Source organism: Hyperolius riggenbachi, chromosome 1 (genome assembly GCF_040937935.1).
Source record: "Hyperolius riggenbachi isolate aHypRig1 chromosome 1, aHypRig1.pri, whole genome shotgun sequence".
NCBI classification, from domain to species: domain Eukaryota; kingdom Metazoa; phylum Chordata; class Amphibia; order Anura; family Hyperoliidae; genus Hyperolius; species Hyperolius riggenbachi.
The window spans coordinates 134975547-135001811 of NC_090646.1; the positions used below are offsets into that span (position 1 = coordinate 134975547).

At 42.7% G+C, this 26265-nt stretch overlaps 1 long non-coding RNA gene across 1 annotated transcript in view; it reads right to left on the bottom strand.

Moving 5' to 3' along the window:
- Positions 1-10551: 10551 nt before the first annotated feature.
- LOC137566407 (uncharacterized) overlaps positions 10552-26265 on the bottom strand; it is a 38782-nt gene continuing 23068 nt past the window's right edge. Inside the window, exon 3 of the long non-coding RNA XR_011030969.1 lies at positions 10552-10860. This is a non-coding gene — a long non-coding RNA (uncharacterized lncRNA). The remainder of the gene's footprint in view (positions 10861-26265) is intronic.

Consider the following 26265-nt stretch of genomic DNA (forward strand, 5'->3'; position numbering starts at 1 on the left):
AATAGTGTCACGTCTAACGTCAAAGGTTATGCAGAGTGTGTTTTAGAGTTCCAGCATGCACAGTGACGGTTGTAGATTCTATGTGTTCATTTTTGAGTTTTGATTATGAACAATATTGTGGAATTAGAAAAAGAAAGCAATGCACACAAGTTGATAAATACGTTAAGTAAAAGACTGCAACATAAGTGTGAGTGACTGGGTTATCATTATTAATGCTAATATTCACAACCATGTTAGCTAGCCAGGGGAGTCTGTGCCTGCTCCCATAACAATAACCGATAACTACAAAGTTGTTCTAAAATGGTATAAAAATCAACGTGACACAAAAAAAGAGACTGTGGAATGGAACAGAAATACAAATGTGTGACCAGATGGCTCCAGATCCATTATGTGATACTAAAAATACACAATCATTAGTTGGCTGTGTTCTATTTCTGTTGCTATAGACTAGTTTGCCATCTACTAGCTAGGTGGAAAACCTGCCTGGTTGTTATTCTCTTTCCTGAAATAAGCAGGCACCAGAAATAGTCTTCCGTCAGTTATTTTTTGTATTACTATGTAGTCTAGGACAAATGCAGGCGTTTGAGTGAAAGCCAAGGCATACCTAGATGTGCTTCCGGGAGGGCGGCTGATGCCTACATGTCTGTCCAACCTCATATGCCCATTTTTAGACGTGTTAATATGTTCTGTGCTGAAAAATAACATAGATCACCATTTGTGTTGGTCAGTGAAAACCCTGCTGTATCTTTGACATGCTCTGTAGATAAAGAGAACAATTACAGTCTTCTCAGATGAATCAAGATTTGCTTAACCATGTGATTATGACTGGAAATGCTCATGCAAGTGCTGGAATTATAATTTGTGTTTTCCATTGTTGATCTGGTAAACTGTCTCATGCTTATTCAAGTATACTGGAAAATAGAACTAGTGAAAGTGAAAACCGCTCAACCTCTGCTGCAAGGACAGTGCAAAACCCAGGTGACTCAATCCCTGGATCAACAGTGAAGAAGAAGATGCACAATGTCCAATGCAAAAATTTAAGCTTTTACTGAATCAGGTAAAAAACAATCCACCAAGTTGCTGACATGTTTCAGACATACAGTGGCCCGTAATCATAGCTTCTTCTAAACTGGAAAATAACTGTGCAAGGCTGGGTTTGTCTTTCTGACAGTGAAGAACTATTCTTCAAATATATTAATGCACATCTAAGAATTAGGGGATATACTCTCAACATGACGAGAAAAAGCACAAATGCTGTTACTCCTACTACTCCATGGAACCATTGTCCTAGAAGAGACTGCTCTACCAAGAGTTTCCAGCTGTCCCTATCTTATTCCGGGCTTACCAATTCTATCCTTCCTAAGCATACCCAAGTCTTCATCCATGTCATCAATCCATCTCTTGTGTGGTCATCCAAGGAGCCATCTTCCTTCTGGCTTTTGATAGAAGGGTTTTGTGTTTTTGTGACTGCCCTGTTTTTATACTTTGCATCTCAAGTGGCAAATGCAACATAACTAACCATACTTCGCTTTGGAGATAATAGAAGGGTCTGGGTATAGGTGATACTGTTCAGCATTATTTTGATTTCGACATACACTGCTTTCCTGTTCAGGTCCGGGTCAGACAGACAGGGGCCTTTTTATTATTCTTTGTGAGAATTCATGCTTGATGGCATAGCTGACAGCTGGATAAACAATGGTTTTGTCTATACCTTTCTTACTACTCCTCTACAATAAAAAGGTAGAAAGATAGATAGACGGATAGATAATTGATTAACAGATGGATATTCCTTATACAAAACAGCTAAAAGAGGTGCTTACAAATTTGCAGAGCGTCCTAGCCGCAGTTCACATAGTGGGCGGACTACATAGCAGGCACACAAATTTGTTTTTGTGGTGAAGGAAGGTTAGGCAGGTGGGAAGGCATATGGTTAAGATAAGCATTCCATGGGGGGGGGGGAGGGGTTGAGGTTAGGTGCCCACCGGGGGGAAGGGGTCAAGGTTAGTTGTCCACCAGAGAAGGGGCTAAGGTTAGTTGCCCACCAGGGGGGTTTAGGGTTAGGCACCACCAGAGAAATTTAAGGTTTGGCATGGGGGGGGGGGGGGGTTAGGTTAGGTACCACCACAGGGTTCTGTGTGAGACTAAGGACTATGGGTCATAGTGAAATATCAGCAAATACTACCAATATTCCACTATAAAAATTAAGTAGTAGAATATTGGTAAATGTACCAGTATTCATCTACTGCTATTTCCTGCAGCCTTTAACCTCCTTAGCGGTATGGACGCATTGTTACGTCCATTACCGCCGGAGGTCGCCGCTCAGGCCCCGCTGGGCCGATTTAAATAATTGTTTTTTTAAACACGCAGCAAGCACTTTGCTTGCTGCGTGTCTCACCCGATCGCCGCCGCCCGCCGCCGATCCGCTGCTACCCGCCGCGATGCAGGGCCCCCCCAGGCGAGACCCCGTGCGCTGCCTGGCCAATCAGTGCCAGGCAGCGCTGTGGGGTGGATCGGATTCCCCTTTGACGTCACGACGTCGATGACGTCATCCCGCCCCGTCGCCATGGCGACGGGGGAAGCCCTCCAAGAGAAGGCGATCGGAGGGGCTGGGGGGATGCCGCTGAGCAGCGGCTATCATGTAGCGAGACGTTGTCTCGCTACATGAAAAAAAATCCATGTGCCCAAATTAGCTAACGGTGCTTTTAAATGTACGCTTCCGTATATGTGTGATTATTTGAAAAATGTACATCTGTTTTACACTTTCAAATTTTTTCTTTGCATGGCACTAAAAGCAGAATTATTTTATTAAATGCCTCAAATTATTTAAAAAAAAAAAATAACTCACTAAACTTTCAGGAATCATTGCTATAATTCAATATGATTTAGTAAAGGATCGCAAACCCTTGCTGATTAATAGCAGATAATTTGTAATAATTCCAGGCCTGGTTTGTCACAACATGTTTTTTCTGCTATCATCACCCACCAGCCCTGCAGAACATTAGGAAATCAGACCTGAGTACTTAAGGAGAACAGAAGACATTTTGGGTAAGGGAGCAGGGCTGTTTTTTTTTCTGAGAGGTAGAACTGTAGCCCATGATTTCCAACAGCTTTAGCACACCAAGTGGCCTCTGAGGAAGTAGGTGATGCCTGCGGTACCCGTCAAGTGAGGGTAAGCTGGCTCTGGTGGACTATAGGTTGGCTTCTTATCTTCATCACAGGTAACCTCTTCTGGCACCTAAAGAGGCATCTTTTCAGCTTATCACACTAGACACCAGGGTTTCATGTCTTGTGACAGTTTTGATGTTCATACACATTGGTTGCATTGTATGTATTTTAATAGGATTGTTCACACACTTTGCACCTTACCCTTTACTAAAGTATGTTGATCATTGTGTAGATTTATCTGGATATGTTTTTCTGTCAGTACATTTATCTGAGAGCCTCCACATATTCTTGATACTTTACACTGTTTGGTATTTGGCACCTCACCATTACCCCAAAGTTTTCTATTTTTTATTTTATTTGATTGTTTTCCTGCTTGCTATGCAGTTTAGTAATAAACTCATTCATGTTTTGCAATTTGGTGTTGTATGTTTGTTTCTTTTACAGTATTGTGCATAGTCTCTTGCTGAACCACAAATTTGCACATTTGTATTTATGCAAATGGTTGATTAATTTTAAACCATAGAATAGTTTACCATAATTATGGTAGTTTTTCTCTTTTCATTTTAGCTTTCAGTGGTACAAATACACAGTCTACCTCTCTTGACTTACCAGTTTGAGTTTATAAGGGAAGACGCCGAAAGCCCAGTATAGTGTAGTATGTACTGTAAATTGGGTATGGAAGGTAAGTATAGGTAGGTTATACTCACAAACAAGGGTTACCGTCCAGGTAACCACTATGAAGGCAGGTGAGGAGATTAGACCTGTCCCCACTCAGGATTAATAAGTCGCTCTCTGTAGATCGGAAAAAAGGAAGAATTCCCCTCCACCAGGGGTGGAAACTACTGCAAAAGTAGTACAGGGGTGCCAACAGGGTAAAAACAATATTTCTTTAAAAATGGATAAAATGAAGTAGGTAGCGGTGGACTTACACCTCCAAAACAAACACAAAAACTTGCTGTTTTAAGCAAAAATCACTTTATTTACATACTCCGAACAGAGGCGCTAGGCTATGTACCGGACCGCATTGGTTATATGCTCCTATTTATTGCCTGAGGAAGTGGGATATACCCGCGAAACGTGTTGCACCTTGTTCGAAGTATGTAAATAAACTGATTTTTGCTTAAAACAGCAAGTTTTTGTGTTTGTTTTGGAGGGGTAAGTCCACCGCTACCTACTTCATTTTATCCATTTTAAAGAAATATTGTTTTTACCCTGTTGGCGCCTCTGTACTACTTTTGCAGTTTGAGTTTATGAACTATTATCTTCTGAATCTTCTTTACCCATTAAAGTTTTCATCACCTACAATCTTTGTTAATGATTCCCGAATCCATTCAATATGAGTCAAACAGCATACAATACAGTTAATAGACAGTGTTTTTTTTTTTGAATGGTATGATTACAAACTCATACTAATCCTTGAATGTAGAGGATTCATCTAGATTTCTTTTCTTTTTCTAAGAAAATCGTTCACATGTACCATTATCAACCCTATCACAATTCTATAATAACCTTGCTGTCTGAACATGTACCCTAATCGGAGTGTATCTTCTTTAGAACTCCATATATTTGTATGTATTCTTTGCTGTGGTTTCAGTTGTTTGGGCTTTAGTTGGAATTGCCATGGCATATTTGGTAAGGTGGTCCGAAATGTCCCTATTTTCTGTGTACAGTATTTTCTATTTCTCTTGTTTCTTTTGCCAATGGTATTTGATAGTTGGCCTTAATCTGATGTTATTAGAATACTCCTCACCAAATTTCCATCTTTCAATTCAATCTTTCCCAATGTCAATGGTCGGAGTTTGAGGAGATTTTAGTAAAATGGTTATTATCAAGACAGAGTCACACATATCAAATGGCATTATCAAGCATATTTCTCTCCGCTCAGGCTTACGAAAATATATATTATACATGATGGTTGCTGATTTAAATGTAGATCATTGCAATGATCCGCTCAGCTGGCTGCACAGGCAGACAGCTGTTTGACCATTCCTCTAGTCTGTGGGCTGCAGGTCTCTGGAAGAGAGACCTGTCTTTCCTTTGCAAGTTTCTGATCTGCTCTGCTGCTGAGGAATTTGCATACATTGGTTATGCAAATCACCTAGCTGCCTCCTTTATAGGCTGGCAGTATAAAAGCCATGTTTTTCCCAGAGTCCTTTGCTGGTCATCCTTCATGGTTTGTTGAAACACTCCTAGAGTGTCAGCCGTGCTATTGCTTGTTAAAGTTATCTTAGAGTAATTCTGGGACTGCACTAGGCAGCTTCCCTAGTGCAGTTAGATTGTTATATGTTTTGTCTGTATTGCCTCTCTGTTGCGATTGTCCTGTTGCCAACGGTGGTCATCAGGAAATCGTTCTGTCTGTCTGGGGGTGCTAACCAGAGCAGCGGTTGCTACTGGTAGCCCCTTCTGTTCATCTGTCTTGCTTGGATCGCACTAGCCTCTAGCGGTAGCGGCTGTGGATCCTTCTGATCTGCTTTCTTGGAGTATAGCTGGAGCAGCGGTTGCTACCAGCTATCTCATCTGTCTGTTATGTTTGGATCGCACTGGCCCCTAGCGGTAGCAGCTGTGGATCCTTCTGATCTGCAATCCTGTTTCTGTACCTAGATCGCACTCGCTCTGGCGGAAAGAGCAGTGGGTCTTCCCTTTCCTGTTCCTGAACCCGGATCGCACTCGCTCTGGCGAAAAGAGCAGTGGATCTTTCCTAGCCTGTTCCTGAATCCGTATCGCACCCGCTCTGACGGAAAGAGCAGTGGATCTTTCCTCTCATATTCCTGTTTTCCGTCTGTCTGTCTTGCCTGATACGAATGCTTGCTGTAGGCTCAGTGAGGTAACCGTTAAGCAAGCGCTCACGTCCTCTGTTTCGTGTTTGTCTGTCGGTGGTTAGTTAGGCGTGCTTGTCTCTGTTGCGCTTAACGTGCGGAGATCGCGCTGTAAACGCATTCGCTGTTGCGAATGAGTGCGGTGTTCGCGTTTAGTTAGCGTTTGTTATTTTCGTTATTTTCTTATTGTCGTTTGCTGTGCCTTTGCTACTCTTGTGTTCTGTTCTGATCAGTCTTGTGTCACTTCTGGCGATCGCCTCTCTCGCGATCGCGTTCATACTTTGTTTCGGCGAATGTGTGTTCACCGTCGCTGGGTGGCGACTAGTTTGGGGAACACACATTTAGTCTATCTCTGTGCTCTTCTCTTTAAGGGCTGTTCAGCCCCGCATTGTCTTAGATCTGTACAATTCCCATCTGGCATTTGTGGCCGTGCAGAGGCTGTGCTCATCTGCACTCCGCAGCGCCATCTGCCGGTGGAAATTGCCCTCTGCTGGTGCATTGCACCTAGCCTGGGTTCACCTAATTATACGCGTGTGGAGGGTTTTCGTTGTGTCAGTGCGCATCTTGTGTGCTGACCACGAAAACGATTCCGCAAACGTTACAAGCATCTAGTGTTAATTGTATACATTGTGTATGGCTCTGCCCACGAGTAATTAAACACTGGAAGTCGATAATTCATGTCTTACGGGATGTATTACCATTACCTCTTACTTTTGACTTTAACCACTTAAAGCGGAATATAACCCTGCATTTCAACTTTGCTCTAAAACATTATTTACAGCATATTATATGCAAAAAGCATTTTTTTTTTTACTAGACCAGCATTGGAAGGGTTAAACACAGAGGTTTTACGTTCCGTGCAGACGTTCAGATAGTTACATTCTATTTAGTTATATGTATATATTTAGAAATGTTACACACTCTTTGGCTGTCCTCCAACTCCTTCTCAGTGAGAGAGATGAGTCACAATAAACACTTAGATACATCTATGTAAACAAAAAGTATCTAACTTAAGTTGGGATGCGTCTGCAGAAATCTCTAGGAACTTTAAAGCCCTGTGTAACCCTTCCAATGCTGGTCTAGTAAAAAAAAAAATGCTGGTTGCATATAATATACTGTAAATAATGTTTTAGAGCAAAGTTGAAATGCAGGGTTATATTCCGCTTTAAGGACTGACAGTGACCAGGCTATTTTTAAAAAATTAGGCCACTGCAGCTTTAAGGGCTCAATGCAGGGTGGTAAAACTCAGCACAAAAGTGATTCCCCCCCTTTTCTGTATATATCTATATAATTGTATCCTCCCTATACCTGACGATACTGCAACATTGGGCTCCTGGTCTCTCCCTACTTCTCACATAGGTATTCTTGGTCCCTACAACAACAATCACCAAAGAACAAAACCCTATAACTACCAGTCATTCAATTAATTTAAGAAGTTCTGTAGAATATGGCATAGATGAGTGGAAGCTTGTGAGACAATGATTTCTAACTTGTGCTAGTTTCATCAGGTTTCAGGGTCCCTGGTCTGATGGGTAGTAAGTGTCCACCCTCTGTGATATCAAATTATGTCAGGAAGGTCATGTTTACATCAATCTGCTGCATGATTTTATATGATAAGCTGATATGTGATTCCTATGTATTTTGATTGTCATGAATCTGTATTATTTTTTGTTCTTTTTATGTTGCTTTTGATATTTGATGCCTTGTCTTTGGCATCTTGATAGAAAACGCAATAAAAATTCTCATTTAAAAAAGAAAAAATCGTTCCCAATGTTGAAGTAGTTTGCAACCTTCTTCTGGTTTTATTGTGTGAGGTCTGTTTTTTTTTTTTAATTTTGACTCTTGTTCTTTTCATTATTGGCTCTTGTTATTGGTGTTCTATGCAATTACAAAGCTGTCCTATCAATAATGTTACCTGTACAACAACTTCTTTCCTGCAAAGAATTACAAATTGACTTACTTAAAAGCATTGTCGGAATTTCTACTGCTTTTAGTTTAAATCCACATCTGTGGATACTGTTTCTCTAAATGGAATTCTGGATAACGGATCAGGTTCATTTGTTAGTGTATCTTGGTTTGTATGTAATTGTGAAATTATATTTAGAAGGTCTAGATCACAAACGCTGTTTTAGAGTGCCAAGTTTAGCAGATTGCATTATTAACTGTTACTATGGTGAACTGAACTATCCAGTTGGATTTTCTGAAAATGTTTCTGATACTGCCTAGACTATGGGAGATAATTCCAATCTAAATAAACTATAATTGGTTGTATTCTTTTCAGTATTTTGCAAGCTTCTACTAGCATAGGCAATAATGCGCTCCTTTTCTTTTTGTTCTTGAGTTAGTACTGATTCTAAACCTAAGTTTAGTGATAAACTGCATTACAAGAAGTAAACAATCAAAATGAAGCAAAAGGTAAGGTAAGGGGACAAAATGTGTAAACAATCTTAAAAAGGATGGATTATTTTACATTTAACATTGCATATTTTTGTACTGAGTAAAGGACATATACATCTATCTATCTATCTGTCTGTCTGTCTATCTATATATTACATGTACAGGTACAGTAGTCCCAGGTTAACAAACAAGTTGGGCCTGTGGGTCTGTATTTAAAGCGGACCCAAACCAAACATTTTTTTAATTCAAAATATTTAGTTGCACCACTCTGACACATACAAAGATAAATAAACACTCCTTCAAGCCTATGAGCATTTCAGTGCATGCTTTTCGCCCTTCTTTTTTCATAACTAGAGTTATACAGGTGGCAGCCATTAGCAATTCCTCCTTTGCTGGACACCATCTACTCCACCAGTCTGCCGGATTCTGTCCCGGCAATATGAAAGGAAGGGAGGGGTTTCTCCACTAAATATAAAATATTTTATATTTGTCATCATGCAGCTGAAAAAAGGCTGCTATTTATTATTATAAGTTAGAAAATAGATTTTATTTCTGAAATCTTGTATTTTTAATTTGGGTCCACTTTAAGTTGAATTTGTTTGTAAGTTGGAACACTATGCTCCTGCTGTGCCTCCATTGTCCCCCTCCAGAAATGGATTAAGATGAAATGGGTCCCTAGGCAAATTAGCAGTTTTTGGCCACCAATTGCTAATTTTTAGTAAGATTTTTTTAGTAAGACTCTCTTCAGGCCCTAGGCTGCTACCTAGGTTTGCCTTGTGGATGATCTGGCTCTGTCCCCCTGTGCCTCCAGTGTCCCCCTCTGTACCTTGTGCCTCCACTGTGACCCCCTGTGCATCACCTTTGTCCTACTCTGTGACTCCTCCAGCCACAGCTGTCCTCCCCCACCCCGTCTAACTACTGTCCCCCATTGTGCTTCAAGTTTACTCACCACCGAAAATGTCCCCCGCAGCTCCTCCAAACTCTCTGCATGCTCTGTCTTCTCCTTCGGTATGGAAGTGACATCATCATGACGGGCATTCCGTACTTAACAGTGAATTTGTATGTATCTCGGGATGTACAGTATGTGACAAAAAAAAAAAAAAAATATATATATATATATATATATATATACTGTATATTAGTAATATAGCAAAAAGGTAACGTACAAGGTGTGTAACGAGTCTAAATGAAAGGATGTAGCTGCTTTACATTTCTACATTCTCTGATCACTCCTATCTACACAATTTGTTTAGACCAAAAATGATTATGGCCAGCATAGAGTGTTCTCTGTCTGCATAGCTGGTCAATAATTAATTACTACTGGCCTGCATATGCACACAGCACATAACGCCTTCTGTGGCTGCACTTATGCCTAACGCTCAGCCCTTCCTTGATCTGACATCTTAACCAAGTCTCTGCCTGCATGCCTTCTTAGCACAAAACCACTTGTTTTCTGACTAGTCAGACATCCTGTGCTAGACCCATTCCCTGCCTTACAGCCATCATGCTTAGGGCTCTTGCATACAGGCATTTGTTTAATGCAAAATGCAAAGAAAGAGTGATGTTTCTCTACCTAAACAGCCACTCACTTTCTAAATCCCTACTTGTCTGCACTCCTCACCACCACTTATCATTTTCAAGCCAGTAAGATGCTCACCACTTGTTCTAATTACCACTTAAAGAAGATCTGTAAAGAAATTACAGCACATTAAAATAAACATATTACTGTTTCCCCTTGTTATTCCCCCTTTTAATTTCTCCTAATTTCGCAACTCCCCGCTGCCAATAAATAACTTAATTAATAAAATATAACTTTTAAACCTTTGGGCAAGATGGCTGCGATGTAAATTGAGTAAATTAAGTCTCCCAGTACTGCCAGAGATGAGCTGAGCTGAAGCCACGAGGCAGATCTCCCCCTGCTGTCAGCCTCACTGGAGCGAGTCAGATCTTCCTCCCCATGCTGTCTGGAGCACATAGAAAGGTCAGGGATAACTCATCATATAACTGCAGCAAGGGGAGGGAGAGACAGATAGCAGGGAGGAACAGCTGCTGTTAGTCTGCCTCTAATTGCAAAACAATATTTATCTAACTAGACAAATAATTAGAAAGGAGCAGGAGAGAGACAGCACAGCTGTTTCTAAACAAGACAAGGGAAAAAAGATTTGTACTTATGAAAGGAACATATCTCTTTATTTAAATTGCATTTTGAAAAAGGGCCACAGAACCCCTTTAACTATGTTGATACAGCTTCGCCAGACAGGGTGATCTTTTGCTAGGTTCTTCCAGTCCAGGTCAATGCCAAGGCTCTTCATAAAGACTTTGAGCGTGTCCTTGAAGTGTTTTTCTGACCACCTCAAACTTTTAGTGTATCTATGAAGCATTTTTTTCTGCCCATTTCCTTCAGAAAGTTTCCCATAGAATAGTCCCTTGGGGAGACGTGTCTGGCATACAAACAAGGTGGCCTGCCCACCTGACTTGGGCCCTCCTCAGTAGGGTGTAGATAAATATATTTTAGTGTCCATTTACAGAGGAAAGAAGGAACAATAATCCATAGTCTATCATTAAAATATTAGTACATCACTATTCATGCCATTGAAACGTGGGTAAATGCTCTGCTTTGGATAACATCTACATGTGGTCCTTAATTTTTGCCAGGACTGTGTTCCAAGAGGGAAACTCCTCAAAGTCTGCAAGGCAAACTTCAACTTTCCATGGAAACTAATAGTGACTTCTTAGTAACTTCTATAGTTGTGTTCTATATGCATATTTACCTCTCTTAAAGCAAAATTAAACCTAAGAAGTAGATTGCATTCATTCACACTACCACTTCTTGGTAGCAAATATGACTTCTAGCACCTGTGTCTCTTGATGTAAGTGGCACTGGGAAAATGACCACAGAGGACTCAGGAGGCATACAGTGGCTTGCAAAAGTATTCGCCCCCCTTGAAGTTTCCCACATTTTGTCACATTACTGCCACAAACATGAATCAATTTTATTGGAATTCCGCGTGAAAGACCAATACAAAGTGGTGTACACGTGAGAAGTGGAATGAAAATCATACATAATTCCAAACATTTTTTACAAATCAATAACTGCAAAGTGGGGTGTGCGTAATTATTCAGCCCCCTGAGTCAATAGTTTGCAGAACCACCTTTTGCTGCAATTACAGCTGCCAGTCTTTTAGGGTATGTCTCTACCAGCTTTGCACATCTAGAGACTGAAATATTTGCCCATTCTTCTTTGCAAAACAGCTCCAGCTCAGTCAGATTAGATGGACAGCGTTTGTGAACAGCAGTTTTCAAATCTTGCCACAGATTCTCGATTGGATTTAGATCTGGACTTTGACTGGGCCATTCTAACACATAAATATGTTTTGTTTTAAACCATTCCATTGTTGCCCTGGCTTTATGTTTAGGGTGGTTGTCCTGCTGGAAGGTGAACCTCCACCTCAGTCTCAAGTCTTTTGCAGACTCCAAGAGGTTTTCTTCCAAGATTGCCCTGTATTTGGCTCCATCCATCTTCCCATCAACTTTGACCAGCTTCCCTTTTTCCTGCTGAAGAGAAGCACCCTCAAAGCATGATGCTGCTGCCACCACCATATTTGGCAGTGGGGATGGTGTGTTCAGAGTGATGTGCAGTGTTTTCCGCCACACATAGCGTTTTGCATTTTGGCCAAAAAGTTCCATTTTGGTCTCATCTGACCAGAGCGCCTTCTTCCACATGTTTGCTGTGTCCCCCACATGGCTTGTAGCAAACTGCAAACGGGACTTCTTATGCTTTTCTGTTAACAATGGCTTTCTTCTTGCCACTCTTCCATAAAGGCCAACTTTGTGCAGTGCACAACTAATAGTTGTCCTATGTGCAGAGTCTCCCACCTGAGCTGTAGATCTCTGCAGCTCGTCCAGAGTCACCACGGGCCTCTTGACTGCATTTCTGATCAGCGCTCTCCTTGTTCGGCCTGTGAGTTTAGGTGGACGGCCTTGTCTTGGTAGGTTTACAGTTGTGCCATACTCCTTCCATTTCTGAATGATCGCTTGAACAGTGCTCCGTGAGATGTTCAAGGCTTTGGAAATCTTTTTGTAGCCTAAGCTTGCTTTAAATTTCTCAATAACTTTATCCCTGACCTGTCTGGTGTGTTCTTTGGACTTCATGGTGTTGTTGCTCCCAATATTCTCTTAGACAACCTCTGAGGCCATCACGGAGCAGTTGTATTTGTACTGACATTAGATGACACACAGGTGCACTCTATTTATTCATTAGCACTCATCAGGCAATGTCTATAGGCAACTGACTGCACTCAGACCAAGGGGGGCTGAATAATTACGCACACCCCACTTTGCAGTTATTGATTTGTAAAAAATGTTTGGAATCATGTATGATTTTCGTTCCACTTCTCACGTGTACACCACTTTGTATTGGTCTTTCACGTGGAATTCCAATAAAATTGATTCATGTTTGTGGCAGTAATATGACAAAATGTGGAAAACTTCAAGGGAGCCGAATACTTTTGCAAGCCACTGTATATGAAGGAACTGTGAGAATTGGAAAGAATGGATAGTATGAGGGCAAAAAGGCCACCTAAAAATGGTATGTGAGGAGAGGAGCACAAGGGCCACCTAATACTGCTATATGGGGGTATAGAGGTACCTGTTCCCCAACCCTGTCCTGAAGGCCCACCAACACTGCATGTTTTGTGGAAATCCACAGAGGTAGTTAATTAGCTTTGCAGAGACACTAATTACCCCACCTGTGCATGTTTGTGGTTTTCTGCAAAACATGTACTGTTGGTGGGCCTTGAGGATAGGGCTGGGGAACTCTGCTTTATCAGATAGCAGTATTAGGTGGCCTTTGTGTCCCCTATCCCCCAGATATTGATATTAGATGGCCTTTGTGTCACGGAAGAGCCGTGAGAAAAAAAAAACACAATCGCAATTGGTTTTCTGCACCGACTGTCATTAACGGGCCAGATCAAAATTTTATGTTTAGGTCCTAGCAGGCTGCAGCCTTGGGGTTTTTCTTTTGGTGAAATCTGGCCATCTCAGCTGCTAGCAGAATTCTTTTAATGAGATAAGTTTGCTCTCTGATAAGGCATGTTTGTTTAATTACCTGGTTCAAAAGGAATTCCTTCAGGGACCAGCAACCCCAAATGGCAAAGTGCTGCTGGCTCCCTTTATGGACAAGATAAACACAGCAGGGGGGATTTTCAGGATCTGGTCTCTCCAACCAACCTTATGCTGGATACACACCATGAGTTTCCGCGTCGAATGGGTCCGTCGATCCGCGTCGATTCGATTATTTCCGAGCATTTCCGAACGAATTTCGATGATTTTTAGGTCGATTGCCATGTAAAGTATGGCAAATCGACCTAACGATCCATCGAAGCTTGAATCGGACATGTCGGAAATAATCGAATCGACGAGTATCGACGGACGCATCAAACGCGGAAACGCATGGTGTGTATCCAGCATTAGGAATACATAGAGTATATGATTTTTGCTTGCTTAAAGGGGCACTATGGCGAAAAATTGTAAAATTTAAAATATGTGCAAACATAGACAAATAAGAAGTACGTTTTTTTCCAGAGTGAAACGAGCCATAAATTACTTTTCTCGTATGTTGCAGTCACTTACAGTACGTAATAGAAATCTGACAGAAGTGACAGGTTTTGGACTAGTCCATCTCTTCCTAGGGTATGCTCAGCAAGGCTTTAATTCTTTAAAAAGATATTCGCTAAAAAGGATTTAAACAATGATGCTGGCCAGCTTCCCTACTTGCTACTCAGTTTTTTGTCAGTTGGACAGAGCAACTGCCATTCACTAATGCTTTTAAAAATAAATGCCTGAGAATCCCCTATGAAGAGATGGACAAGTCCAAAACCTGTCGCTTCTTTCAGATTTCTAATACCTACTGTAAGTGACAGCAACATAGGAGAAAAGTAATTTATGGCTCATTTTACTCTGGAAAAAAATGTACTTCTTAGTTGTGTATGTTTGCACATAATTTACATTTTACAATTTTTCGCCATACTGCCCCTTTAAGGAATACCGTTGATATGAGAGGTATGAAAAATATATCATTCTGCTGGTCCGGATCTGGTGAATATTTTAATATTAAATTGGAGGGCACTGACATACCCAGCCACCAAGTTATTCAGCTACTTGGTGCCAGAACATGATGTCACGCCAACTAAGTTTGATGTCATACGAATTGGCATATTCTGAGAAATATGAATCTGTGGTTGTTATGTGTGTGCGGAAAGTGTGAGCTGAAATATGAAAATGTAATATTTTTGGACACAAACAGGGCTGTGGAATCGGAGTCGGAGCAATTATGGGTGCCTGGAGTCGGAGTCGGGAAAAAATGCACTGACTCCGACTCCTAATGAGTTTAAACTGTAATTAAAATAGAATATATGATAAAATTTTCTATTTCTCAGATAATAGTCATCATAAATAATTTACATATACAGTAATAGCTGTGCTTAGTCCACAAAAATGAAATAAACCAATCAAAATTAGTTACTTGTGCTGCTTCAATAACGCAGTCCCCGTATTTTTAAAGTCAGATATACATTTCTGATTGTGACTGTACAGTATATATGATTTGTATACAGGAATCTCTTATATATATTAAATAACATCTATGCTGTAAGAATAAAGCCTGATGTGTAGCCGTGTCACTAATAGAGATGGTCAATGAGATGGAAATAATTCTGCGTTGATGCTGATTTATGCAAATGTATGCATTCTCTTTGCTCATGAAATCAAATAATTTGATATGTTGTTAAAATTTGGTTTGGTGACTACGAATTAAAGGGTACCTGAGACGGATGAAAAGATGGAAAAAAAACTTTTATACATACCTGGGGCTTCCTCCAGCCCCCTTCAGGCTAATCAGTCCATGGCTGTACTCCACCACCACCTGGATCTTCTGCTATGAGTAATTAAGTCAGTCAGCGCAGTCCTGCCACGTGCTGCTCCTACAGCCAGGAGCATTCTGCACCTGCGCAATAGTGCTGCGCAGGTGTAGTACGCTCCCGGCGGCGGAGTGTGTGCATGCGGCTCAAGTACCTGGACCCATAGCAGAAGATCCAGGTGGTGGAGGAGGACAGCAAGGGACTGATTAGCGTGAAAGGGGGCTGGAGGAAGCCCCAGGTATGTATACAACTTTAATTTCATCTGTCTCAAGTTTACTTTGGTACACAGTAGTACTATACTCTACATATGCACTTCCCACAGAGCTGCAGGGAATCAACTGAGAATGTTGTGCACATTGAACACAGAGGTGTTATCTATCACCCATAAACTTGGTTCAGATTGTGCATGAAGAATGTGTAATAGGGGAAGAATCTCCTCATTCCCCTGCAGACATGTACCCACAGTTACATTGCCTAGGGCCTGATCCATGTTCAGATTGTGCATGAAGAATATGTAATAGAGGAAGAATCCCCTCACTCCCCTGCAGAGTACCTGCACATCACTCTTACATGTACCCATTGCCTAGGGCCTGATAGATGTTCTTTGTTCCGGTCTCTACCTTTTACAAGTATTCATACCAAGGACTAGTTTTAGTCTATGACTAAAGGGAATAAATATGGCAGTCTACATATCCTTCTCACTTCAGTTGTCTTTTAAAATTCCTAAGCGTTGGCAGAGACGAATTTCATGTTACATACTTTCAATCAACAATATTGAAATACGATAACAGAGGCGCCTCTGTTATCGTATTTCAATATTATCTAGTCCACCCTTGGTGGAGGGGTGTATCCCCATTTTCTCCTATCTACAGAGAGCGACTTTTTAACCTGAGCGGGGTCAGGTTACAATTCTCCCCGCCGGCCTTTCTAGTGGTTGTCTTTGTGGCGACCCACCCTTGTGAGTATAATCATCTCATTTATTCACAACAGATCTCTCCATATTAACATACTGCACCATATTGGGCTCTCGGTTTCTCCCCCATTTTCAAGCTTTCAATCAACAAGATTGTAATATGCAAATTAGAGTCGGATTCGGTGGAATCCTAAACTAAACTAAAAAATAAAATAAAAATGTTTGGGTAGGGGTACTGGGCTACACAGTCTTTCTGTATATATAAAAAAATATACTGCACTCAGCTAGCAACCAGCGAATTGGTTTGCTTCTCGACAGAGCTAATTCGATAGCGCTATCTGAGATACTTTCAGCACAACACAGATATCCCAAACGCTGCCAAACACTATCACACGCCCCCTGGTGGCCGGAACGCACAATACCTTCCAATCGGTTTCAGCACACAGACCATCCAATCTCGTGAATGCAATCGATGAGCTGAAACCATTGGAATTTTGGCAGCAGACAGACTAGAAGGAGGCGTGCAAACTATAACCCCAAAATACTAGGCTGCCACCATCTCTTTTTAATGGGGAAGAGAAGCCCACTGACTGACTCTAAGACCTGGGGTTTAAAACTGTTAACAGGCTATTCTGGCTAATTAACAACACTTCTCGGTAGCAAATCTTCAGAAAGCTAGGATTCGTTCTGTGTGGCTGAATAGTAGGTGTAGCTGAGCAAATAAATGACTTTAGAGTATTTTATTATAAATGCAATATAAATAATTAATATATACAGAAATTCATTAAAATCAACAATTAAAGAGAACAGTAACCCAGTATAAATTAAAAGGGAAGAATATAAACAAATACTTAAGTTTCAGGTTTTTAGAAATATGTCCGCTTTGGGAAACACGTTAAAGATCCTTTGTTCCAGAGCAAAGTTCAAACAAGATGGCCACTAGCTCAGTCCTCACGCTAGCAGCCTGCTCTCCTGTCGGTGTTTAAGATGAAGGACTGGGGAAGAGTCCCTGTCGAGTTCTTTTGAATGACCCACCTTTTTGGGTGGGGTCTCAGGTTCAGCCCAGGGGCTGGACAGGCTGCAGTTAACCTTCTGGGTGGGATGTTTGTGTGCACAAAAATATGACATTTTCATATTTCAGCTCACGCTTCCCGCACACACATAACAACCACAGAATCATATTTCTCAGAATATGCCAATTCGTATGACATCAAACTTGGTTGGCGTGACATGTTCTGGCACCAAGCAGCTGAATAACTTGGTGGCTGGGTATGTCAGGGCCACCAATTTAATATTAAAATATTCACCAGATCCAGACCAGCAGAATGATATATTTTTCATACATCTCATAAAAACGGTATTCCTTAAACAAGCAAAAATCATATACTCTATGTATTCCTAAGGTTGGTTGACGTCTCCAGCAGGCCTGGAGAGACCAGATCCTGAAAAGGCCCCCTGCTGTGTTTATCCTGTCCATAAAGGGAGCCAGCAGCCATTTGGGGTTGCTGGTCCCTGAAGGAATTCCTTTTGAACCAGGTAATTATACAAACATGCCTTATCAGAGAGCAAATGTATCTCATAAAAAGAATTCAGCTAGCAGCTGAGATGGCCAGATTTCACCAAAGGAAAAACCCCAAGGCTGCAGTCTGCTCGGACCTAAACATAAAATTTTGACCTGGCAAATTAACGACAGTCGGTGCAGAAAACCGATTGCGATTGTGTTTTCTTTTCTCACGGCTCTTCCGTGACACAAAGGCCATCTAATATCAATATCTGGGGGATAGGGGACACAAAGGCCACCTAATACTGCTATCTGATAAGCAGAGTTCCCCAACCCTATCCTCAAGGCCCACCAACAGTGCATGTTTTGCAGAAAACCATAAACATGCACAGATGGGGTAATTAGCATCTCTGCAAAGCTAATTAACTACCTCTGTGGATTTCCACAAAACATGCAGTGTTGGTGGGCCTTGAGGACAGGGTTGGGGAACAAAGGACAGGTACATAGGCCACTGAATACTGCTATCTGATGGAGGACGAATACAATGGCCATCTAATACTGCTATTTGGGAGAGGACGGGCATAATGGCCACCTAATATTGCTATCTGATGGAGGACGAATACATTGGCCATCTAATGCTGCTATCTGGAGGAGGAGGGTCATAAAGGAGACCTAATACTGCTATCTAGGGGCAGGTGCGCACAAAGGCCACCTAATACTGCTATTATAGAAGGCAGACACAAAGGCAGCCCAATACTGCTATCTGGGGCATGGTGGCAATGTTAATTGTTTGCCAAGGGCCATATTTCACCTAAAACTGGCCCTGCACAGTTCTCCCCCTATGCTCTAGATTAGGGGCAGACATTTACATCAAGCCTAAACTCACTTTATGAGAGAATTCAATTGTATTCATTACACCTGCTTTGATAATAAGATGATCTGTTCAGAGTTAATTCAGCAGAGCAGTATAACAAATTGTCAGTAAATTACACAGGATGATTTATCTGTGCTTATATTCAGTACTTCACAGTGTCTCTCACTTCATGAATTTTATATCATAATGCATTCTAAAAGTGCTAACAGACAACAGTGGCGTGGATCTGAAATGCTCTCCAACAAATGCAAGTGCTTGTCAGCAGTTCCTAAATACACCAATAAAAGAATGTTGTTTCCACACAGAGATTCCAGTGTGCCCGAGTATTGTGCAGAAAACGTATGCACACTAAAACACTGTCCGCAACTAATGTGCATATTAAACACAAGTCAGACAGCCGGTTTGAAGATGGGTACATAATTTAGGAAAATTGTTTTGCTAATCGCAGGTTGCCTGCCTGCTACCTTTAGGAGACAAATAAAATGTACCTGTATATTTCTCTTTGATTTTAAAGGTCAATATTACACAAACACCTAATTGCTACTCAACTGAACATAAAGACCAACATTAACCCAGGATTGAATTTCACCCCAATCAGATGCCAATACCCCACTTCCCAAATTAAATCCTGAATATCTATCAGTGATGTCTGTATGGCTGATAGTGTGGTGAAACCCATATCAAAGTGCGATGCCATGGACCTGACACTTTTGTCAGTGTGAACCTTTGCATTGTGGGAAATAACAGCGGTCTATATACTGTATATATGCACAAACCTTTCAGCCTGCCAAATGCAGTAAAGGTGATAACCTGCAGGTTGTTGGGATTATCTTACCTCAGGTGTTTCTGAGTAATCATAAAAAAAAGGGCACAGGACAAGCACCTATATATATATATATATAGCAACGCCACAGGCGGCAATAGTACAAGCCATGATTAGCGGCAAGAAAGTTAAATTATGGTGCCTGATAAATAGCGGGTGTCTAGCGCCTGCTTTAATCTATCTGTCGCTAATCGCGGCTTGTACTATTGCCGCCCCTGGTGGCGTCAGGGAGTAGCTAGAGGCAGGGAAGTTAGCTTTAAGCAGCGGGATGTAGTCCAGGGTTAGGAAGAGGAGTAGTGCTGAGTTAGGCTGCGGGGGGGGGGGGGGGGGGATAAGTCCTGGGTTACGGTTAGGTTTAGGCATAGGTAGATGGAGGAATCAGTGTGAGAGTAGGTAGAGGGGTTTGTATACATTACATGCCCCCGGGCGTTCGCTTATTCTCCGCTTCCCACTTGGTTTGCAGGAGTCTGGCAGCCAGCAAATCACCATGCAGCTCCAGTCCCTGCATTGTGATTGGCTGGCTACAGGAATCTTGCAAAATAAACAGGAAGTGGTGTAGACAGGATCGCCGGGACCAGGTAATGTCTGACAGATGTCGCTAATAGCATCTTATTACTGAGGTTATTTAACGTTTTAGGACATTTCGGGAACGTTAAATAACTAGTAGCAAGATGCCTTTATCGGCATCTATCGGCATTTATTGCTGTATGTGACATAAATATTCTCTGTAACCTTAACTAATGTCCAGCGCTGCGTAATATGTTGGCGCTCTATAAATGTACCCGTTTCTGAGACACCTGAATGTGGTTGCACTTCTTATGGGTTACATATTATTTATCCATATGGTGCCTGCCTGCTCTGTCAAAGCATAAACATTTGGTCATTTTGTTTGAAAATCTAACAAAACAGCAAAAACTAACACTGAAAAACTGCTGCTAGTGGACACAGCATTTCTTTGACATCAGAGGATGTCCTGGATATTTCCTGAACAGAGCTTCCTGACAGGAATTCAGCAAAAGACCTGTGAAATGTACTGACATGCTGTTGTAAAGAAACAGTGCAAGGTTAACATTCAAGATGAAGAAGTTGATATATTTTTTTGCACATGGAAGTATTTTGTGGTAGCGTACTTATAGCTGTGGTTAAATCATGTTAACATGGCGAACTGAATTAATAATGCAGTATACTTGCATTAGAGAAAACACCTACCCTGCTCTCGGTTTCATTCTTCACTGCTCAGCCTGCTTGTTACAGTCCTGATAAAATCCCAGACTGAGCACTCAGTCTGGCTTTGCTCAGGAATCATTATAGCTCAGTCATTATAGCAGAGCCAGAAGGGGGCAGGCTTGGGCTTCAAAAGACATCAGAGAAGACAGACTCAGCTATAATGATTCCTGAGCAAAGCCAGACTGAATGCTCAGTCAGAGATTGTATCAGTGCTGATAACAAGCAGGCTGAGCAGTGCAGGATAAATGTAACGATTGGTGTCAGCAAGCACAGATATTCTGATTATTGGTGATCTGCAGTATCACCAATAATACAGATGCTATACCTGATTATATGGTGATCTGCAGAATCACCAATAATGCAAGTATAGTGTGACACGATACAATCGTATGCAAGAGGGTGCTTGGTACAATAGAGTATCTCTATAGGGCACAGAGATACAACCTCCAGCAAGCTGGAACAGCAGACAACAATAATAATATACAGCGTAAATTCAAGTCTGTGGAAATATCCACCACACTGTAATTCCTCAGAGGTGTGGTTAACTCTGAATGGGAACCCCGTGTGTGAGATCCTCCAAAGGACGGAGTGGAGGATTCTCGGCCTCTAGCAGCAAGGGTTTGCTAGTGGCAGTCGTCTCAAAGAGGCAAGCCTCTAATAGAACCCTACAGTGGGAGACATTCCACTGAATGGAGAAAGGTCAGACAAAATGAGGTTCGGCAACAGATCAGGCGGCAGCAGTACAGAAACATGAGACAAAAGAATAGTCGGAAACCAAGCCAATAGTCGATAACGCTACGGGCTGGTGAAGTACAGAATCAGGAAGCAGAAGAGTAGTCAAGACAGGCACAGAATCATACACGATAAATCAAACAGTATAATATGTGTATATATTGGCGATAAACCAATATATAACACAATATCAGAGACAAGGCTGACTAGGTCTGAGTGCTGACACAGGGTATCGCAGACGAAATGTGACTGAAAAGCACTTCCTTATATACTGCCTGGGAGAGAAGTCTCCACCCCAGGCAGCAACCAATCAGAGCAGGCTAAAATGTCAGCTGACCCCAGGTCAGCTGACACGCTTTCTAAGAGTATAAAGGCGTGTCTGTCGTGCGCGCACGCCCCCTAGAGGCAGCATGCTGGTGAGTTTGGAGCAGAGTGCTCGAACGGGTTTGCGCAGCGGATGCGGACGAATTTCCGCATCCCGCGTTGGAAGGTCCGCTTGCCGGACTAGATGCGACCATATTTACGCAATCCATCCGGCGTTGCGGATTTTTCGTTACAGTACCCCTCACTCTAGGCGTGGACTCCGGACACGTCCCACCTGGCCTGTCAGGATGGAGCTCATGGAACCGTCTCCTAAGATTATCAGCATGTACATCACCTGCTTTGACCCAGGACCTTTCCTCTAGACTGTACCCTCTCCAATGCACCAAATACTGCACTGAACCCTGAACTCGTCTGGAGTCCAAGATCTCCTCAACCTCCCATTCAGGCTCACCGTCAACCATGACAGGGTGAGGCGGGAGGGAATCCACCTGAACAGCCGGCTTCAAGAGCGACACAAGAAAGGCTTTTCCCACCTTTAGAGAAGGGGGTAAATTGACCTAGTAAGTGACACGATTAACCCTTTCAGAAATTGGATATGGTCCAATATACCTGGGCCCAAGTTTTGCTGACGGCTGTCTTAGAGCTATATGTCGAGTAGACACCCAAACCTCGTCTCCAGGTTTGAACTCCCACTCCGCAGATCGTCTCTTATCTGCCTGCCTCTTCTGTATGCCAAAAGCTTTTTTCAAATTTGCACTGACACTAGCCCAAATCTTCCTAAAAGATTTCTGCCACTCCTCCAGAACAGGGAATGGAGAGGCCCTCACGGGTAAGGGGGAAAATTTGGGAAACTTCCCATTGACCACCTGAAAAGGCACATACCCCGAAGACTCATTCCTGAGATTATTATGTGCGAACTCTGCAAATGGTAGAAACTCTACCCACTGGTGTTGGGCGTCCGCCACATAACATCTCAGGAACTGTTCCAAGGACTGGTTGATCCTTTCCGTCTGACCGTTGGTCTGCGGATGGTAACCCGACGAAAAGGACAAAGACATACCCATCCTTTTACAGAAGGCCTGCCAGAATTTCGAGACGAACTGGACCCCTCTGTCTGAGATGATATTCTCCGGAATACCGTGCAATTTAAAAATGTTTTGCACAAAAAGATCAGCCAATTCTTGAGCAGTAGGGTGACCCTTCAAAGGCACAAAATGGGCCATCTTACTGAATCTATCTGTGACCACCCATATGACAGTCTTTCCGCTGGAAACCGGAAGTTCCCCCACAAAGTCCATGGAGATATGCGACCATGGTTCCTGAGGGGAGGGCAGAGACTGTAAGGTTCTGGCTGGAGCCTGTCGGGAGGGTTTGCTCCTGGCACAGACAGAACAAGCTTTAACAAACTCTCTGCAATCAGGTTGTAAAGATTGCCACCAGACAGATCTACCTAACAATTCCTGGGTTCTGGAAATACCAGGATGTCCGGCATTCTTATGTCCATGAAACAGTTGCAGAACATTGGTACGCAACTGACAGGGAACATACAGAACGCCTTCCGGTTTCCCCTTTGGGACCTCTACTTAAAAAGGGTTAAGAAGGTTAGCGAGATCTTCCACTATTTCGGTGGCTGCCAAAATGATCTCCTTGGACAAAATACTTTCTGGAGAAGGAGGTGGCGCTGTTTCCGGTTCGAAACAACGTGATAGTTTGCTTTGACGTTCTTACTCCCTGGTGTATATGTAATTATGAAATTAAACCGGGAGAAAAAGAGAGCCCATCTAGCCTGTCTGGGGGTGAGTCTTTTGGCCTTTTCAATATATTGCAAATTTTTATGATCTGTGTATACAGTTATTACATTCTCCGCCCCCTCCAACCAGTGGCGCCACTCCTCAAAAGCAAGTTTGATGGCCAACAATTCCCTGTTTCCCACATCATAATTCCTCTGGGCTGGAGAGAATTTTCTAGAGAAAAAGGCACAGGGATGAAGTTCACCTTGAGGACCTGAGCACTGGGACAACACTGCTCCAACTCCAACCTCTGAGGCATCTACCTCTACTATGAATGGGTAAGCCACATCCACATGACGTAGTATATGGGCAGAACAGAATGCTTTTTTCAAAAAAGAAAAAGCCGCACAAGCTTCCTCTGACCAATGAGTGGCATCAGCCCCTTGTTTCGTCAAATTGGTAAGTGGAGTCACCACAGACGAGAAACCCTTGATGAATTTCCTATAATAATTCGCGAATCCCAGGAATCGCTGCAGTGCTTTAAGCCCAGAGGGTTGTGGCCAATCCCTCACAGCAGAGACCTTCCTGGGATACATGGATAAGCCTGCCGTGGAGATAATATATCCCAGAAAGGATATCTCTTTCATCTCAAAAACACATTTTCCCAATTTTGCGAATAATTGATTCTGCCTGAGTTTTTGTAACACATACTTGACATGTTGGCGATGATCAGTGAGATTTTTAGAAAATATCAAAATGTCATCTAAATACACAATCACGAAATGACCCAGTACCTCCCTAAAGATCTCGTTCACAAACTCCTGAAAAACCGCAGGAGCGTTGCACAACCCAAAGGACATCACCAAGTATTCATAATGCCCCTTGGGCGTGTTGAACGCCGTCTTCCATTCGTCTTCTTCCCTGATACGAATTAAGTTATAGGCCCCTCTCAGATCCAGTTTAGTAAATACGGAAGCCTCAGACACTTGTGTAAACAAGTCGTCAATGAGTGGAAGTGGATAACGATTTTTAATCTTGATCTTATTTAAACCCCTGTAGTCAATACAGGGACGCAAACCTCCGTCTTTTTTTTTTTAACAAAAAAGAATTCCGCTCCCGCAGGGGAACTTGAAGGGCGGATGAACCCCTTCTGTAAGTTCTCCTGAATATAATCATCCATGGCCAGTTTTTCTGGATGAGAGAGGTTATATAAGTGACCCCTAGGAGGCATGGTTCCCGGTTTCAAATCAATTGGGCAGTCGAAAGGTCTATGTGGAGGTAATCGATCTGCTGCTCGAGGACAAAACACATGAGTAATCCTGATATTGTGGAGGGACTCCTTCCACATGAACCTTAGTAGAACACAAGGCTATACTTTGTAGACAATGCTGAGAGCAATAAAGAGACCATGTGGTCAGCTGCCCATCCCTCCAATTAAACTGAGAGAATGTAAACGTAACCAGGGTAAGCCTAATATCACTGTAGAAGTAGACATTTTTAAAACAAAGAATTGTATGGTCTCGTGGTGCAAAACTCCGACTTGAAGTGAGAGAGGAGGAGTCTGACACAGTGGGGACTTTAATCACAATGGGGACTTTCCTTGTAAAGGAGAGTCACCAATTGCCGTGACGTACAAATTTTTTCCACAGGAAGGACAGGAATATTTAAACTTAACACAAAATTTAAATCTATATAGTGGAACCGGAATCTACAAACGCTGTGGTAGGAGAATTTTGCCCCTCCCAATCTATGGAGCAGGGCAATAATATCTTCTCTTGTTTAGGAGGTAAAACTAGTCCGCCTAGGGTGGTACCCCCAACCACACCTAAGCCGAAGAGTTTCCCGACTTCCTACCACAGTTTTGTGCAATGTGACCTTTCTCTCCGCAATACATGCAGAGACCCTCTTTGCGTCTTCTTGTCCTCTCAGCCTCTGTTAGGTGCCTGTGGCCTAGTTGCATAGGCTCCTCAGACTCATCTATTGCCGAGCTAGTAGCCCCTGAACCCCTAGGATACATAGGGTACCTGCCCTTTTTGTTATACCTGAGGCGTCTATCTATTCTAATAGATAATGTTATAGCCTCATCTAGATCTTTAGGCTCTGTATGGTTAACCATTACGTCAGTTACTGCTTCCGACAACCCGTCCAGGTACCTATCAAGAAGTGCATACCGCTCCCATCTAGAGGATACAGCCCATTTCCTAAATTCTGACGCATATTCCTCTGCTGTACTGTGTCTCTGTCTGAGGTTTTTAAGTTTGCGTTCAGCCGTGGCAGTGCTATCTGGATCATCATAGATGGCCGCCATGGCCTTAAAAAATTCCTCAACGGAAGCAAGGGCAGGATGCTCATCAGGTAGACCATAAGCCCAAGTTTGAGAATCTGCATGCAACAGAGTCTTAATTAACCACTTGCCGACCGCCTACTTCATATTGGCGGCGGCAAAGTGGCAGCCCCAGGACCACGTAACGCAGAATGGCGTTGGGTCCTGGGGGAGGGGATTGCGGGCGATCGCGCGCGCAGACTGCGCGCGCATCGCCGGCATTAGGCTCCGCCCACATGTGACGTCAACCCGCCGGCCAATCAGCAGCGCCGGCGGGTTGCAACGTTTTAAACCAGCCTATAGAAAGTGTATAACACGCTTTGTTAGGTAAACAAAGCGTGTTATACACGCTGCCTCCTCCCCGGTGGTCACATCGCTCGATCGACCACCAGAGAGGAAGGCAGCACTGTAAGTGACACCACACACACACTGATCCTGCCCCCCCTGCACACTGATCGCCCACAGCACCCATCAGACCCCCTCCCTGCCCACCCCCTGACAGCACTGTTTGCACCCAATCACC